Consider the following 19,670-nt stretch of genomic DNA (forward strand, 5'->3'; position numbering starts at 1 on the left):
TTTAACCATACAACATACAGTTTATGCTACGTTAACGCACAGGGTCAATAGGCATATGCTTCACAAGATGGAGGAGCATCTTCTAAGTTGCTACAAAATGTACAATGTTCTGGAAACATTACCTGCATTTTGGATGGAACTCATAAAAAAGCGTTGAAAGGAAGACTTCATTATGATTGACATTGTACATTTCAGGCATACTAAACCTGTGTTCGGCTGTATTTTGATCAAACTCTGCATTGACAGCGTTTTAGATTAACATGTATGCTGTGTAGTGCAGGATGGATATCCACTCAATGTCCAGTGCATTGGTGTATTGTGTGAAACATTGTCTGAATTTTAGTAAAGAAAATATGTTGAGATATGGTAATAAATGATGCTTTTGAGAGAATTATGAAATAAGACCGATACAGTGTTCCTGTTTGATGACTACAAACAAGGACAAGAATATATACACTGTAAATACTATTTTCCTAGCCTCTATTGTATAGCGTGTAATGCATATTCTGCATAGGAAAAATATGAGTAGATAAAGAGTAATCTACATTGGGTAATGAGACACCGTCTCAACTCAGCCATTACACTCAGCCAAGCCACTTCCAACGCAAGGAGGGAACAGTAAACCTTCTCTAGGGCAACCTCTTTTGCAGCACCTGCCGGACACAGGTTTCTGGTTACTTTTTCTCCTTGCTCAGGAGATCCCTGCTAGGGAAGTGACTAGCTCTTGTCTAAGACATTCCCTAAGGTGAGGCAGTGACAAAGGCACTCAGCCTGTGACCTCAATATTGAGCCTCCTCTGCTACAAAGTGCAAGCTTATTTATGCAGTTTATATATGTTAACTTTCAATTTACCCTCTCTTATAGGGTGAGAATGACAGGATATCAAATAATCTTCTCCGCAGCACGGGTGACACTGCAAGCCTCAATGCAAGATACACTATTACACAAAAAGTAGCATTGTTTGTCACATTTTGTCTATCTGATACAAGGATAAAGGCTCATTTACATATTGTATCATTCCCTTATTTACATGCAAATCAGTAATGGATAGATAGTGATCCGAATTCTAGCTTCAGGCCATATCTCTTAAGAACAACTCTTGATGAGTTCTTGTGCTTATTAAAAGAAGAGCTAGCTCACAGTTACTTCAATTAAAGGATATATACTATGTGATAGTATTTTTATGAAGTACTACCAAGTGTGAAGGCCTTACCATCATTTTGTTGATTTTCAGTTGATTTTAAATAAACTATCAGCTATATATTTGAATTTAAGAAACCATGGATATTACAGCCACTCTAAACCCTTGGTGTCTCTTTAAAGTGTATTTCACATCCTTGTTACCTTGTGGTCTGTACTCCTAGTGCGTCTGGTGCCCTTGTGTACTTCAGGGGACATGACCTCAGTGCTCTTGTAGAGTAAAGCGGAGTGCGGACTCAATGTAGCAATGTCTTCCACTTAGGCCAATATGCAGAAGACTTGGAAGTAGACAAGGCAGGCAGTTGATCATTTGCTTGACATACAAGTCCACTTCAATTCTGTCCAGGATGCCTTAGTGGTAGGTTAATCTGGGGATCTCTTTAGCTTCCCATTACTTCTTCTCTAGCTACTGTGCCTTACCACCTACACCCCACAGCTTAAGACTCAGTAGAAATGCTGTCTGGTTTCAGAGTTTCGATTCTTAATTAATCACACATCGTTAGACTCAGGAAAATCTCCACTTGCTGTCATTATCTTTTACCTCATTCCAGCTCCAATTCATGTACCTAAAAGTTTAACTTTGCTTAGGTTTTCATCCATGCTTCCTAATGCCACCAAAACTCCATTAGTTAGAGATTTTCCTGCACCTCAATGTCTGTATTTTTTCAGCTGCTGGTAAAATCCCTTCTTTCTCTGCTATTGGCTGATTCTGTCCCTCCAGGCTACTGATGGGTACTCCCAGGTTTGTTTCGGTAAAAAAGGGTCTCAGACATCTCCGCTGGCTCCCAGTAAAACAAAGGGTGCAGTTTAAAGCCCTTTGTACTGTTTTTAAGGCCCTAAATAGTGCAAGCCCTGACTATTTGAACCAAAGGTTCAATTGGTACGTTCCTGGAAAAGCTCTGCGCTCTATGGAAGCTAGACAAGTGATTGTTCCCCCACTTAAAAAAGCTTACTGGGACTGCAGGCGTTTTATTACAAGTGCCTCAAAGATTGGAACAATTTACCTTTTTACTTGAGGAATCCAATCAAACTCCTTACTTTTTGGAAGGGGCTGAAAACCTGGCTATTTTTGGAATAGTCTTCCTCTACTGCAAGCAACCCATTAGGCAGTGCTTAGCGCCAGGACACCTTAGGGTAACAGTCGCGCACTAGAATTTTTAATAACATAACTATTTGCTTAGAACTTCTTGATTCTCTTATGGAATAATATGCGTGACTCTCCTCCTGGATGTTTGCCTGTTATCTGCATTGGTTCCTCCATCCATTATGCTTTGGATACTGCTCTCAGGTGAATATCTATTCCTTTGAATTTTGCATTACAAATGCTGTACAACATGAAAATACAGAAATTCTAACTCCTTTCTCATTTAGGACTTCTACTTACCTCGTAAAATCTTCCAACTCTTTGATATTTGAAGCCTGGTATTGCTGCATCCTAGCTCCATATTCTAAACTGTTTATATAGCGAACCCGATACCCACCTTATCAAGTTGCTTTATGCCATTGATGCTCTCACAGTGTTAGCTTTTTTCAGACCTTGTTACTGGTCCATGACTTGTCGGTCTCCCGGATCCTTTGATGATTGGCTGGATATGTACTTATGTACGGTTCTGAGTCTTTACAGAAGTTAGTGGCTGACCGGCTATACCAAATCTTATGAATGAAATAAAGGGGAGCTCATTTTGAAAGTTGGAGAAAATACTACACATCTTGAGTCTCATGCCTAATAGAGATGGAAACTGTTGTCTGAATAGTCCCTGACATCAAGAATTTTGTGGTAAATGCCAAAAATATGTTTGAAATACTAATAGACAAATAAAACAAAATTAAGCAATTTTTGGGGAAAGAGAAGAAAAGAAGCTTTAAACTTACTAAATACAGTTTATGTTGCGTTAATGCACAGGGTCAATAAGCAAACGTCACAAAATGGAAGACGAATGTCTGAATTGTTGCAAAATGTTCAGTTTTGTGAAAAATGTCCCTATATCTTGGATGCAACTCAGAAAAAAGAGTTGAAAGAATTATGATTGACACAGTACGTTTAGGCGACACTAAACAATTGTTATGTAGTACTTGGATTTATCCCTGCATTAACAGTGTTTTAATTTGATTTATATGCTGTGTGTTACAGGATGGATACCCAATCAATGTCCAGTGCACTGATGAAGTGAGTAGAAAATTGTCTGAAGTTTGGTGAGGAATATATCCAGAAAATGGTAATAAAAGATGCTGTTGAGGGAATTATTATATGAGATCTATTCTGTGTTCCTGTTTGATGACAGCAAAGAAGTACTGAAATCAAAGCACTGCAAGTAAATTTTTCTTAGCACTTACAGTATAGTGTGTGATGCATATTCAATTTAGGAAAAATATGAGCGGATGAAGAGTAGTCTGAATTGGGTAATGAGACATTGTCTCATCTCAACCATTGTACTCAGCCAAGCCAATCACAAGCCACTTTCAATACCTGGAGAGCAGCATCAGCTGGTCTGGGAAAAGTAAACACGCCACAGCACAACCATTTTTGCAGCACCTGCCAGCCACAGGTTTCTGGTTGCTTGTTCTCCTTGCCCAAGAGATCCCTGCTAGGGAAATGACTAGCTCTTGTCTCAGACCATTCCTAAGGTGAGGGAGTAACAACTGCACTCAGACAGTGACCTCTATGATGAGCTTCCTCTGCTCAAATGCTCAAACTCATCAATGCAGTATATATATCTTAGTTTTCAAGTTACTCACACTCATAGCGTGAGAATGACGGGATTTTGATTCATCTTGTTTGCAGCACTAGTGTCACTGCAGGCATAAAAACAAGATGCAAAATTGCACCAAAAGCAAACACTTTGATCGCAACATTTTGTCTATCTCATACAAGGATCAATGCTCATTTGCATATTGCATCATTCACATTCAGCCTCATTTACATGCAAATCTGAAGAATGTGCACATTTGATGCTAATGAATAGGCAGTGGTTAGTATTCAAGCTTCAGGCAATATCTCTTAAGATAAATTCTTGATGATTTTTGATGCTTATTAAAAGAAGAGCCAGATCAGAGTAACTTCAATTGAAGTATGTCTACTATTTGATAGTATATATAAAAGGGACTTAGATGATTTCTTAAAATTTGTTAGCAGTTGTGAAACGGCTTGCCGTCATTTCTCTGATTTTCTGTTTACTTTAAGGAAATTACCAGCTATATTTTTGAATTTATGAAAACCATGGGGATGGCAGCCAGGCTAAATCTTGTTGCCTATTTACCATATATTTCACGTCCTTGGTACATTGTGATCTGCACCACGTGCCCTTGTGTTCTTCAGGGGGTCATAACCTCAGTGTTTTTGTAGACTAGAGTAGGAGTGTGGCATCAGTGCAGCAATAACTTCTCCTCAGGCTAAATCGTGGAAGACTCAGAAGTAGACAAGCAGGCAGATGCCCATTTACCTCACCTCCACAGCACTGTAAACTGTCATCAAAATTCCACATGCATGAGCAGTGACCTTTCAATAAAAGTACACTTCAGCTCTGTCCTGGATTCCTTAATATACGGTTCATCCGGAAATCTGTTTGGCTTCCCAATACTTCTTCTTCTCTAAATACTATGCTTTTCCATCTGCACCCCACACGTTAAGACTCAGTAGAAATGCTGCCCGGTTTCAGAAATTCTATTTTCAATTAATTGCATATCGTTAGACTCCGTAGAATCACCACTTGCTCTCTTTAATTTTTTACAGTATTCCAGCTCCAATTAATGCAACCAAAATTTTAACTTTGCTTATATTTATATTCATGATTCCTAATGCCACCAAAACACCTTTTGTTAGAGGATTTCCTGCCCCTCCATGCCTATATTTTTTTGACCTGCTTGTAAAATCCCTCCTTTATATGCTATTCACAAAGAACTTCTTGATTCTCTTTTGGACTATCATTCGTCACTCTCCTCCTGGACGTTTGCCAGTTTTCTGCACTGGTCTCTCCTTCCATTGTGCTTTGGATACCGCTCTGAGGTGAATATCTATTCCTTTGAATGTTGCATTAAAAATGCTGTAGAACATGAAAATACAGAAATTCTGAATCCTTTCTCATTTAGGACTTCTACTTACCTCGTAAAATCTTCCAACTCTTTGATATTTGAAGCCTGGTATTGCTGCATCCTAGCTCCTTATTCTAAACTATATATATTGCGAATCTGATACCCACCTTACCAAGTTGCTTTATGCCATTGATGCTTTCCCAGTCTTAGCTTTTTTCAGACCTTGTTGTTGGTCAATGACTTGTCGGTCTCCCGGGTCCTTTGATGATTGGCCTGATATGTGCTTATGTACGGTTCTGAGTCTTTACAGAAGTTAGTCGCTGACCGGCTATACCAAATATTATGAATGAAATAAAGGGAACTCATCTTGAAAGTTGGAGAAAATACTACACATCTTGAGTCTCATGCCTAATAGAGATGGAAACTGTTGTCGGAATAGTCTCTGACATCAAGAATTTTTTGGTAAATGCCAAAAATATGTTTGAAATACTAACAGACAATTAAAACAAAATTAAGCAATTTTTGGAGAAAGGGAAGAAGAGAAGTTTTAAACTTACAAAATACAGCTTATGTAGCGTTAATGCACAGGGTCAATAAGCAAATGTCACAAAATGGAGGACGATCGTCTGAATTGTTGCAAAATGTTGAGTTTTGTGAAAAAGTGCCCTATCTTTTGGATGCAACTCAGAAAGAAGAATTGAAAAAAAGACTTTATTATGATTGACACAGTACTTTTCAGACACACTAAACATATGTTCTGTAGTATTTTGATTCATCTCTGCATTAACAGTGTTTTAAATTGACTTATATGCTGTGTGTTACAGGATGGATACCCAATCAATGTCCAGTGCATTGATAAAGTGAGTGGAAAATTGTCTGAAGTTTAGTGAGGAATATATCCTGGAAAATGCTAATAAAAGATGCTGTTGAGGGAATAATTATATGAGATCTATTCTGTGTTTCTGTTTGATGACAACAAAGAAGTACTGAACTCAAAGCACTGCAAGTAGTTTTTTCTTAGCACTTACAGTATAGTGTGTGATGCATATTCAATTTAGGAAAAATATGAGCAGATGAAGAGTAGTCTGAATTGGGTAATGAGACATTGTCTCATCTCAACCATTGTACTCAGCCAAGTCAACCACAAGCCACTTCCAATACCAGGAGAGCAGCATCAGCTGGTCTGGAAATAGTAGACATGCCACAGCACCACCTCTTTTGCAGCACCTGCCAGCCACAGGTCTCTGGTTGCTTGTTCTCCTTGCTCAGGAGATCCCTGCTAGGGAGGTGACTAGCTCTTGTATCAGACCTTTCCTAAGGTGAGGGAGTAACAAATGCTCTCAGTCAGTGACCTCTATGTTGAGCTTTCTCTGCTCCAATGCTCAAACTCATCAATGCAGTATATATATCTTAGTTTTCAAGTTACTAACACTCATAGGGTGAGCATGACGGGATTTTGATTCATCTTGTTTGCAGCACTAGTGTCACTGCAGGCATAAAAACAAGATGCAAAATTCCACAAAAAGCAAACACTTTGATCACAACATTTTGTCTATCTCATACAACGATCAATGCTCATTTGCATGTTGCATCATTCACGTTCAGCCTCATTTACATGCAGATCTGAAGACTGTGCACATTTGATGCTAATGGATAGGCAGTGGTTAGTAGTCAAGCTTCAGGCAATATCTCTTAAGATAAATTCTTGATGATTTTTGACGCTTATTAAAAGAAGAGCCAGATCAGAGTAACTTCAATTGAAGTATGTCTCCTATTTGATAGTATATTTAAAAGGGACTTAGATGATTTCTTAAAATTTGTTAGCAGTTGTGAAACTGCTTGCCGTCTTTTCTCTGATCTTCTGTTTACATTAAGGAAATTACCAGCTACATTTTTGAATTTATGAAAACCATGGGGATGGCAGCCAGGCTAAATCTTGTTGCCTATTTACCATATATGTCACGTCCTTGGTACATTGTGATCTGCACCACGTGCCCTTGTGTTCTTCAGGGGGTCATAACCTCAGTGTTTTTGTTGACTAGAGTGGGAGTGTGGCATCGGTGTATCAATAACTTCTGCTCAGGCTAAATCGTGGAAGACTCAGAAGTAGACAAGCAGGCAGATGGCCATTTACCTGACCTCCACAGCACTGTAAACTGTCATAAGAATTCCACATGCATGAACAGTGACCATTCAATAAAAGTGCACCTCAGCTCTGTCCTGGACGCCTTAATATAAGGTTCATCCGGAGATCTGTTTGGCTTTCCAATACTTCTTCTTCTCTAAATACCATGCCTTTCCATCTGCACCCCACACATTAAGACTCAGTAGAAATGCTGCCCGGTTTCAGAGATTCTATTCTCAATTAATCGCATATCGTTAGACTCAGTTGAATCACGACTTGCTCTCTTTCATTTTTTACTATATTCCAGCTCCAAATAATGCAACTAAAATTTTAACTTTGCTTATATTTATATTCATGATTCCTAATGCCACCAAAACGCCTTTAGTTAGAGGTTTTCCTGCCCCTCCATGCCTATATTTTTTTGACCTGCCTGTAAAATCCCTCCTTTATATGCTATTCACGAAGAACTTCTTGATTCTCTTTGGGACTATCATTCGTCAATCTCCTCCTGGACGTTTGCCAGTTTTCTGCATTGGTCTCTCCTTCCATTGTGCTTTGGATACTGCTCTGAGGTGAATATCTGTTCCTTTGAATTTTGCATTAAAAATGCTGTAGAACATGACAATACAGAAATTCGGACTCCTTTCTCATTAGGACTTCTACTTACCTCGTAAAATCTTCCAACTCTTTGATATTTGAAGCCTGGTATTGCTGCATCCTAGCTCCATATTCTAAACTGTAAATATTGCGAATCCGATACCCACCTTATCAAGTTGCTTTATCCCATTGATGCCCTCACAGTCTTAGCTTTTTTCACACCTTGTTTTTGGTCAATGACTTGTCGGTCTCCCGGGTCCTTTGATGATTGGCCTGATATGTACTTATGTACGGTGCTTAGTCTTTACAGAAGTTAGTCGCTGACCGGCTATACCAAATCTTATGAATGAAATAAAGGGGAGCTCATTTTGAAAGTTGGAGAAAATACTACACATCTTGAGTCTCATGCCTAATAGAGATGGAAACTGTTGTCTGAATAGTCTCTGACATCAAGAATTTTGTGGTAAATGCCAAAAATATGTTTGAAATACTAACAGACAATTAAAACAAAATTAAGCAATTTTTGGAGAAAGGGAAGAAGAGAAGTTTTAAACTTACAAAATACAGCTTATGTAGCGTTAATGCACAGGGTCAATAAGCAAATGTCACAAAATGGAGGACGATTGTCTGAATTGTTGCAAAATGTTCAGTTTTGTGAAAAAGTGCCCTATATTTTGGATGCAACTCAGAAAGAAGAGTTGAAAAAAAGACTTTATTATGATTGACACAGTACGTTTCAGACACACTAAACATATGTTCTGTAGTATTTTGATTCATCTCTGCATTAACAGTGTTTTAAATTGACTTATATGCTGTGTGTTACAGGATGGATACCCAATCAATGTCCAGTGCATTGATAAAGTGAGTGGAAAATTGTCTGAAGTTTGGTGAGGAATATATCCTGGAAAATGCTAATAAAAGATGCTGTTGAGGGAATTATTATATGAGATCTATTCTGTGTTTCTGTTTGATGACAACAAAGAAGTACTGAAATCAAAGGACTGCAAGTAATTTTTTCTTAGCACTTACAGTATAGTGTGTGATGCATATTCAATTTAGGAAAAATATGAGCAGATGAAGAGTAGTCTGAATTGGGTAATGAGACATTGTCTCATCTCAACCATTGTACTCAGCCAAGCCAACCACAAGCCACTTCCAATACCAGGAGAGCAGCATCAGCTGGTCTGGAAATAGTAGACATGCCACATCACAACCTCTTTTGCAGCACCTGCCAGCCACAGGTTTCTGGTTGCTTGTTCTCCTTGCTCAGGAGATCCCTGCTAGGAAGGTGACTAGCTCTTGTCTCAGACCTTTCCTAAGGTGAGGGAGTAACAAATGCACTCAGACAGTGACCTCTATGTTGAGCTTCCTCTGCTCCAATGCTCAAACTCATCAATGCAGTATATATATCTTAGTTTTCAAGTTACTCACACTCATAGGGTGAACATGACGGGATTTTGATTCATCTTGTTTGCAGCACTAGTGTCACTGCAGGCATAAAAACAAGATGCAAAATTGCACCAAAAGCAAACACTTTGATCACAACATTTTGTCTATCTCATACAAGGATCAATGCTCATTTGCATATTGCATCATTCACATTCAGCCTCATTTACATGCAAATCTGAAGACTGTGCACATTTGATGCTAATGAATAGGCAGTGGTTAGTATTCAAGCTTCAGGCAATATCTCTTACGATAAATTCTTGATGATTTTTGACGCTTATTAAAAGAAGAGCCAGATCAGAGTAACTTCAATTGAAGTATGACTACTATTTGATAGTATATTTAAAAGGCACTTAGATGATTTCTTAAAATTTGTTAGCAGTTGTGAAACTGCTTGCTGTCATTTCTCTGATTTTCTGTTTACTTTAAGGAAATTACCAGCTATATTTTTGAATTTATGAAAACCATGGGGATGGCAGCCAGGCTAAATCTTGTTGCCTATTTACCATATATGTCACGTCCTTGGTACATTGTGATCTGCACCACGTGCCCTTGTGTTCTTCAGGGGGTCATAACCTCAGTATTTTTATTGACTAGAGTGGGAGTGTGGCATCAGTGTAGCAATAACTTCTGCTCAGGCTAAATCGTGGAAGACTCAGAAGTAGACAAGCAGGCAGATGGCCATTTACCTGACCTCCACAGCACTGTAAACTGTCATAAGAATTCCACATGCATGAGCAGTGACCATTCAATAAAAGTGCACTTCAGCTCTGTCCTGGACGCCTTAATGTAAGGTTCATCCGGAGATCTGTTTGGCATCCCAATACTTCTTCTTCTCTAAATACTATGCCTTTCCATCTGCACCCCACACATTAAGACTCAGTAGAAAAGCTGCCCGGTTTCAGACATTCTATTCTCAATTAATCGCATATCGTTAGACTCAGTAGAATCACCACTTGCTCTCTTTCATTTTTTACTGTATTCCAGCTTTAATTAATGCAACCAAAATTTTAACTTTGCTTATATTTATATTCATGATTCCTAATGCCACCAAAACGCCTTTAGTTAGAGGTTTTCCTGCCCCTCCATGCCTATATTTTTTTGACCTGCTTGTAAAATCCCTCCTTTATATGCTATTCACAAAGAACTTCTTGATTCTCTTGTGGACTATCATTCGTCACTCTCCTCCTGGACGTTTGCCAGTTTTCTGCATTGGTCTCTCCTTCCATTGTGCTTTGGATACTGCTCTGAGGTGAATATCTGTTCCTTTGAATTTTGCATTAAAAATGCTGTAGAACATAGCAATACAGAAATTATGAATCCTTTCTCATTTAGGACTTCTACTTACCTCGTAAAATCTTCCACCTCTTTGATATTTGAAGCCTGGTATTGCTGCATCCTAGCTCCATATTCTAAACTGTATATATTGCGAATCCGATACCCACCTTATCAAGTTGCTTGATGCCATTGATGCCCTCACAGTCTTAGCTTTTTTCACACCTTGTTGTTGGTCAATGACTTGTCGGTCTCCCAAATACTTTGATGATTGGCCTGATATTTACTTATGTAAGGTTCTGAGTATTTACAGAAGTTAGTCGCTGACCGGCTATACCAAATCTTATGAATGAAATAAAGGGGAGCTCATTTTGAAAGTTGGAGAAAATACTACACATCTTGAGTCTCATGCCTAATAGAGATGGAAACTGTTGTCTGAATAGTCTCTGACATCAAGAATGTTGTGGTAAATGCCAAAAATATGTTTGAAATACTAACAGACAATTAAAACAAAATGAAGCAATTTTTGGAGAAAGGCAAGAATAGAAGTTTTAAACTCACAAAATACAGCTTATGTAGTGTTAATGCACAGGGTCAATAAGCAAATGTCACAAAATGGAGGACGATCGTCTGAATTGTTGCAAAATGTTCAGTTTTGTGAAAAAGTGCCCTATATTTTGGATGCAACTCAGAAAGAAGAGTTGAAAAAAAGACTTTATTATGATTGACACAGTACGTTTCAGACACACTAAACATATGTTCTGTAGTATTTTGATTCATCTCTGCATTAACAGTGTTTTAAATTGACTTATATGCTGTGTGTTACAGGATGGATACCCAATCAATGTCCAGTGCATTGATAAAGTGAGTGGAAAATTGTCTGAAGTTTGGTGAGGAATATATCCTGGAAAATGCTAATAAAAGATGCTGTTGAGGGAATTATTATATGAGATCTATTCTGTGTTTCTGTTTGATGACAACAAAGAAGTACTGAAATCAAAGCACTGCAAGTAATTTTTTCTTAGCACTTACAGTATAGTGTGTGATGCTTATTCAATTTAGGAAAAATATGAGCAGATGAAGAGTAGTCTGAATTGGGTAATGAGACATTGTCTCATCTCAACCATTGTACTCAGCCAAGCCAACCACAAGCCACTTCCAATACCAGGAGAGCAGCATCAGCTGGTCTGGAAATAGTAGACATGCCACAGCACAACCTCTTTTGCAGCACCTGCCAGCCACAGGTTTCTGGTTGCTTGTTCTCCTTGCTCAGGAGATCCCTGCTAGGGAAGTGACTAGCTCTTGTCTCAGACCTTTCCTTTTTTTTTTTTTTAATTCTCTTTTTTATTTTACCATTTTGCACATATAATAAATCATATAACATACATTTCAGCAAATTCATAGAATTCTTTAACATCATTTACACACAACAAATTCATTACAATTACAAATCAGATAAATCAAATACCCATAATGAGATTTTAAACATATACTATAATCAACCTTACTCGACTGCCTAGGATTAATTGAAACCTGCCTTCCACTTAGTAATAGGTTGCCATATTTTTAACCCAAGGTGTCTTTTTCTCTTTCCCTTCCTTTCGTATATACACTTTTCTAAATTATATACTTGCAAAAGATTAGCTAGCCATATTTGCCAGCCTGGGGGGTTCTTATCCAGCCATGCTCTGGCTATCATTAGTCTAAAGACTGCCATGGCTATAAACAAAAATTCCCTTTGCGGTAAGTCAGAGTCTGGGCTGATCCCCATTAGAATCCACAATGGCGTAAGTGTAAATTGTATACCTAAAGATCTATTTATAAATACCTCTATATCTTTTATCAATGTATACAATTGGGGACAAGTTGCGAAAGCATGTACAATATCTGCTCCCAACATATTACAACGAGAGCAAGAAGTCCCTGTATTACCCCCCCACTTGGAAATTCTGGCAGGAGTGTAATATAATGAATATAAGGTTTTATAGTGTTGTGATTACAAGGGAGCCGAACACAAAATTGTGTAGCCCAATTCCAGTGACTCCGAAAACCACTGTTCCTTCCCACTGAGAGCTACAGCCCATTTTTTGCTGTATTTCTCAATTTCATCTGGTTTCCCCTTTATCAGACTTGCATACAAACTCCTGATTGTGCAGTCCCCTAACGTCTTAATCTTCTCTAGGATTTCATTCTCTGCAAACCCAGCGGGTCCCCCCTTTTTATTATTAAAAAAACTTCTTACTTGAACATACTTAAAAAACCCATGTCTATCAATACCAAATTTATTTGATAAGTCAGTGAACTGCAGCACTCCCTCAGAATCCATAATGTCACCTATCTGCGCTATTCCCTTATCTGCCCACTCCGCCATTGTCCTATCAGCAAAGAATACCGCTGGAAAAAGCCTAATCTTATAGAGTTTAGTATATCTATTGAGTCTTCCCAAGCCAGCATTTTTAAGGAAAGCTTTCCATACTTTAATAGCCCCTATTTAATATTATCTCCAGCGCATTAAACCATATGGCCTCAAAAGACAAGGGGATAGACCTAAAGAAGTAAAGGAATCCGGGCAAAATTAACATTTTGATAACATTGGTGCAACCAACCAGAGATAAATGTAAATTGTGCAATCTTTCCAAATCAATTTTTACCTTATTAAGCAGTGGGGTTATATTCCCCTCTACCAATTTCTCTAAATCTGCTGTAATTATTACCCCGAGATATACTGCTGATCTAACCACCCTTGTGTCTTTACAGTTAGAATATCTATTCTCAACTATTTGAGTCTTTGGTCTATTCAATCTGTAACCTGATATTTGTCCAAACATTTGTGCGGTCGCTTCCACTTCCGTGATTGCCAATGTGGGGTTAGGTGTCAAAATGGCCACGTCGTCAGCGTATGCCAGCGTTTTAACCACTATAGTATTGCACTTCATAGGAGAAATGCGCAGGTTATCTTCCAACCTTCTTAAAAGAGGATCTAAGTATAAAGCAAAAAGAAGGGGGGACAAGGGACATCCCTGCCTAGTGCCCCTGGTAATCTTAACTGAGAGCGAACTTCCCCTGTTAACTCTTATTTTAGCTGTTGGATCTTTATACAGTGTTTGGATGGCTGCTATATATCCTGCGCCTATACCGCACCACTTTAAAACCGACCACAAGTAATTCCAGGAGACCCGGTCAAACGCCTTCTCTGCGTCTAAGAAGAGAGCTGCCATAGGGTCTCCTAGAGTACCTGCTGCGTCAAACGCTGAGATAACCTGTCTCACATGACACGTAGTTCCCTTCCCTGGAATAAAGCCATGTTGTACGGGGCTAACCAGAGTTTCAATGATGCCAGCCAATCTGTTTGCCAACATTTTTTAATAGACTTTGACGTCTGAGTTCATTAACGTAATTGGCCTATATGAACCTGGTAATGACGCGGGCTTCCCTTTTTTTAAAATCACTATAATGTCCGCCCCTCCCCATGATTCGGGACTTGCATCCCCTTTCTGTGCCTGCACCATAATATCAAACATGTCCCTTTCCAACACCCTGTGAAAGACTTTATAAAATTCCACCGGGATCTGGTCTGGTCCAGCTGCCTTACCGGGAGGTAATTTAGACAATGCCATGGTGAATTCTTCCCTTTCGAGTGGAGCATCTAACATATCTTTAGCTTCCTCTGATAGTGAGGGGGAAGAAGTACCCTCAAGATAACTCTCTATCTCCTTTGTCCAATCTCCAGGATCAGAGGTGTAAAGTTCCACATAGAATTGCCTGAAAACCTCCCTCACTTTATCGGGTTCCGTAAAGGTAGCACCTTGACTATCAGTAATCTCTTTTACCTCTGTAGTAGCTAACTTCTGCCTAGTCCGGACAGCTAAAATATGGCCCACCCTTTCACTTAATTCATAAGCATTTTCTTTCCTAATGAGGAAGTCCTCAGCAGCTTTCCTGGCAATAGATTCTGTAATTTCAGCTCGGAGTATTGCAATTTTAAGCAGTTGTTGTTCCAATGGACGGTGATTCTGTATATCAAGGGCCATCAATTCTTCCTCCTTAAGTAATCTGTTTAGAGCTTCTTCGGTCCTGAGTCTCTCCTTTTTATTTCTTGCTAAAACAAAACTCAGAGTCTCACCCCTAACCCCGGCCTTGAATGCATCCCATACCACCCCTGGAGGTGCTGTTCCCCGATTCATGTCCCAATAATTCCTAATCCAAGAATCCATAAACTCCCGATATACCTCATCATTTAATAATTTTCTTTCAAAAGTCCATTGGGTGACCTTATTTTGCAGCTTCCCTATAATAACTGATAAAACCAATGGATTGTGATCTGAAAGAGCACGGGGATATTTATCAATCCGCGAACCCCGCATCAAGGATCTAGAAATTAGAAAATAATCAAGCCTAACCAAGACCTTATGGGGAGCTGAGTAAAATGTACTACCATCTATATGTGGGTGTAGTTTAATCCATGGGTCTTCCAGGGAGTTATGATATACCATATCTGAGAGAGCCCTATATGTCTTCTTCTTCCTCCCATTATACTGCACGCCTGGCTTTAAAAATGAACTGGTATGATCATGAATATTGAGGTCACCGCAGCAGACAATTGGCTCTGGCCACTGTGCCAGCTCTATGTCTAAATATTGGAAAATATCAGGGTCATCCTCTGTTGAACCATAAATACCAACTAACGTAAACCTTGCTCCCTTGAAGATTATTTCCGTTATAACCCAACGACTCCACTGATCTTCCTGTTTCCTTCCCGCAGTCCCACCCCCGCATCTCCCCAGTATTGCAACCCCTCTTGTTCTTGTCCCCTGTTTAGAATGAGCCAATAACGAAAAACCAAGCTGCTCCAGTAGGTAACCCCTTGAGCCTTCTATGTGTGTTTCCTGGAGGCAAACAAAATCTAATCGGAATGACTTTAATAGGGCAGCAACTCTTACTCTTTTATTGGGGTCGTTGAGTCCACAAACATTCATTGTAGCAATTCTACAAGCCATATCTTAAAGCAATAAGTACTTCCATTATTTTGTGTATGAATACCGTGATGAAAGCATAAACGTATCGCCAACAGATCAATGATTTTGCTTTACCACTCATAATACTGTGCTGGACTGAGTTGTTTATTCCAGATTCTTGCCTATTTTTGCCCCCCCCCCCCCCCGAGTTCCCCCCTAATCCACCCCAACCTCCCCAACCCCCACCCAGCTTTCCCTCCCTACCTTACTTGTACAGGCAAATAGGTCAGCTATGACCTATGTGTGACTGCTTATGAGCTGCAGTTGCCGCCTCCCTCTCCGAAAAGCAACATAAAAAATCTAATTGCCAAATTCTGATAAATCTCCTCAGATGCCCCCCCCCCCTCAGTGTTGCATGCATTTTGGCACTTAATCTGCCCTCTCTCCCAACCCCCTCTCCTAGCCTTTTAGCTCCTCTAGAAATTGATTTGCCTTAATTTCTGAGAAAAACATTCTTGTGTGACCCCTTGTTATTACTTTCAATCTAGCAGGGAAGAGAAGATAGGCTTCTGAGCCTATTTTTTGAAATGGAGCGATTAGTTGTCTTAGCTTCCATCTCCTCTCCACTGTCACGTGACAAAAATCGGGTCGAGCAAAAAATGTAGAGACATTAAAAGATCTCTTTGAATCTGGTCTGGCCTTATCTATTATCTCCTGTCTTAATAGATAGTTCCCTATATACACTAGCATAACCCTGAGCAAGGTCCCTTGCCCATTAGGCCCTTTCTTCCTTTGTGTAAGAGGGAATCTATGAGCCCGCTGTACTTCAAGCTCCCACTGCCACTGAGCCTCGGGAAAAGCCCCTTTCAACAAATTGATTACAAACCCTCTCGGATCTTGCCCTTCCAACCCTTCCGCCAGTCCCAAAAGTCTAACATTGTTCCGTCGTTGGCGATTTTCAAAGCCTTCCAGCTTCCACTGCAGATCTTCTACCACTTTCCCTTGAGTGGATTTGGATAACTGCCAATCAGCCATGTCGTCTTCTAACTTCCCAGTCCTTTCTTCCACCAACGCAACTCTATCCGCTACCTCTTCATACAATTTATTCATTTTTTTGAGGGAAGATTGTATCTTTTTGTTGTCTTGCCTGGTCCTTCGACTCGCCGCCCTTGCTTCCCCTTGCATTTGTTTCAGGGTACTAAATATCAAATCTAATGGTGTCTGCTGAGGTGTTTTCCCAGCTGCGCCCTGGGAGTCTTCCTGGTACATACTTGAGGTGGCTGAATAATCCCATAATAATTTTTTACTCGTGCTCGAGGGGGATTTCTGTTGCCCTAACTTAATCAGCTTTTTCTGCGTAGTTTTCCCATCTGCCGTAGAGGATTCGGTATCTGAGCCCCCAGATAAGCTGACTTCACTGGATTCAGTTGACTCTTCATTCAATGAGAAAAAACGATCCCCCTCTGGAGAACCTGCCCCCCTGTTATCGGAGCATTTAGGGTGAACAACTGTGAGGTGCTGGTTTTGTAAGGTTCTCTCACCCCCTCCTCCATGGGGTGTTGTAAGATTAGGAACAGCCATCCCTGCTTCCACCTGCAGCAAAGCGTCCAACATCTCGGTGTTCCCACTGCCTTTTATAACCACATTACGCTCCTCCATCTCTGCCCCCCCCCCTCGCATTGCTTTGTTGAAGCCTTCGACCTCACCTGTCTCTTTTGGTCGTATTCACCGCACAGGACTGGTTCCTCCACTCTAGGCAGAGTGGGCGCCTTCTCCGTCTGAATTACCAGCGAGGTTGTGTGTTGCTTAGCAACCACGTTGTCAGCGTTGTTAGCGTCCTAGCGGGGCTCGGGAGCGTCCGTTTCCCGGTTTGGATCAGGCCTCACCGAAGATGTACTCCCTACAGAGCCGCCGGAGAATAGCTCAGCCAGAGTGGATTGGCGAAGGACTGCATCTTTTACGGTGAGATTTCTTAGGCCGGCGCCTTTTGTCTCACCTAGATCCCGCAGCTCATTCTGGCGAGGCTTCCCATCTTCTGTAGTATCGGGGGTTGAATTACTTTGCTCGTCGGTTCCCCTCTCTGTTGTCTTTCTTCCCCGAGCAGATTGAGGGATCGGCTTCTTGTTAGGGGGGGGGGGGTTTGGGCGCCCGTAGACATGTCCTTATTACTTGCTTTAGGCCCGCGGTTTGATACCCTTGAGCTACTGCCAGTCTGCTCCTGTCGTTGCGGGCGTACAGGCATCTTATGCGTTAACCCGCTGAATAGATAGTAGAGGGGTCTCAAGCTGCGAGTTAACAAGCGCTCAAAAGTGTACCAGTATTCAGGCAGTGTTTTCAACCGCTTCTGTGCCTCCACACCAAAAACAGCCCAACTTTCCAGCTTCGGGGGGGCCAACTTCATCCTAGTTTATGGCATCGTTCAAAATCCGTAAGGAGAGGGATTAGAGGCGACTGCTCTCTACAACCCGTCGGCGGCCATCTTGCCTCCCCCTTGCACCACCTCAGACCTTTCCTAAGGTGAGGGAGTAACAAATGCACTCAGCCAGTGACCTCTATGTTGAGCTTCCTCTGCTCCAATGCTCAAACTCATCAATGCAGTATATATATCTTAGTTTTCAAGTTACTCACACTCATAGGGTGAACATGACGGGATTTTGATTCATCTTGTTTGCAGCACTAGTGTCACTGCAGGCATAAAAACAAGATGCAAAATTGCACCAAAAGCAAACACTTTGATCACAACATTTTGTCTATCTCATACAAGGATCAATGCTCATTTGCATATTGCATCATTCACATTCAGCCTCATTTACATGCAAATCTGAAGACTGTGCACATTTGATGCTAATGAATAGGCAGTGGTTAGTATTCAAGCTTCAGGCAATATCTCTTAAGATAAATTCTTGATGATTTTAGATGCTTATTAAAAGAAGAGCCAGATCAGAGTAACTTCAATTGAAGTATGTCTACTATTTGATAGTATATTTAAAAGGGACTTAGATGATTTCTTAAAATTTGTTAGCAGTTGTGAAACTGCTTGCTGTCATTTCTCTGATTTTCTGTTTACTTTAAGGAAATTACCAGCTATATTTTTGAATTCATGAAAACCATGGGGATGGCAGCCAGGCTAAATCTTGTTGCCTATTTACCATGTATGTCACGTCCTTGGTACATTGTGATCTGCACCACGTGCCCTTGTGTTCTTCAGGGGGTCATAACCTCAGTATTTTTGTTGATTAGAGTGGGAGTGTGGCATCAGTGTGGCAATAACTTCTGCTCAGGCTAAATCGTGGAAGACTCAGAAGTAGACAAGCAGACAGATGGCCATTTACCTGACCTCCACAGCACTGTAAACTGTCATAAGAATTCCACATGCATGAGCAGTGACCATTCAATAAAAGTGCACTTCAGCTCTGTCCTGGACGCCTTAATGTAAGGTTCATCCGGAGATCTGTTTGGCTTCCCAATACTTCTTCTTCTCTAAATACTATGCCTTTCCATCTGCACCCCACACATTAAGACTCAGTAGAAATGCTGCCCGGTTTCAGACATTCTATTCTCAATTAATCGCATATCGTTAGACTCAGTAGAATCACCACTTGCTCTCTTTCATTTTTTACTGTATTCCAGCTCCAATTAATGCAACCAAAATTTTAACTTTGCTTATATTTATATTCATGATTCCTAATGCCACCAAAACGCTTTTAGTTAGAGGTTTGCCTGCCCCTCCATGCCTATATTTTTTTGACCTGCTTGTAAAATCCCTCCTTTATATGCTATTCACGAAGAACTTCTTGATTCTCTTTTGGACTATCATTCGTCACTCTCCTCCTGGACGTTTGCCAGTTTTCTGCATTGGTCTCTCCTTCCATTGTGCTTTGGATACTGCTCTGAGGTGAATATCTGTTCCTTTGAATTTTGCATTAAAAATGCTGTAGAACATAACAATACAGAAATTCTGAATCCTTTCTCATTTAGGACTTCTACTTACCTCGTAAAATCTTCCACCTCTTTGATATTTGAAGCCTGGTATTGCTGCATCC

General features: G+C 40.3%; 3 non-coding genes and 3 pseudogenes across 3 annotated transcripts; all 6 read right to left on the reverse strand.

The window, feature by feature from the left end:
• Window positions 1-525: 525 nt before the first annotated feature.
• LOC146811435 (Nuclear RNase P) lies at window positions 526-803 on the reverse strand (annotated as a pseudogene).
• Window positions 804-3,574: 2,771 nt separating this feature from the next.
• Window positions 3,575-3,881, reverse strand: LOC146811436 (Nuclear RNase P). Its single transcript, XR_014967312.1, has one exon.
• A 2,416-nt stretch (window positions 3,882-6,297) lies between these two features.
• LOC146811437 (Nuclear RNase P) lies at window positions 6,298-6,604 on the reverse strand. The gene has a single exon (XR_014967296.1).
• Window positions 6,605-9,020: 2,416 nt separating this feature from the next.
• LOC146811438 (Nuclear RNase P) lies at window positions 9,021-9,327 on the reverse strand. The gene has a single exon (XR_014967262.1).
• A 2,418-nt stretch (window positions 9,328-11,745) lies between these two features.
• LOC146811439 (Nuclear RNase P) lies at window positions 11,746-12,066 on the reverse strand (annotated as a pseudogene).
• A 5,993-nt stretch (window positions 12,067-18,059) lies between these two features.
• LOC146811440 (Nuclear RNase P) lies at window positions 18,060-18,202 on the reverse strand (annotated as a pseudogene).
• Between the last annotated feature and the right edge of the window lie 1,468 nt (window positions 18,203-19,670).

The sequence above is a fragment of the Triturus cristatus genome, chromosome 7 (genome assembly GCF_964204655.1).
Source record: "Triturus cristatus chromosome 7, aTriCri1.1, whole genome shotgun sequence".
NCBI lineage: Eukaryota > Metazoa > Chordata > Amphibia > Caudata > Salamandridae > Triturus > Triturus cristatus.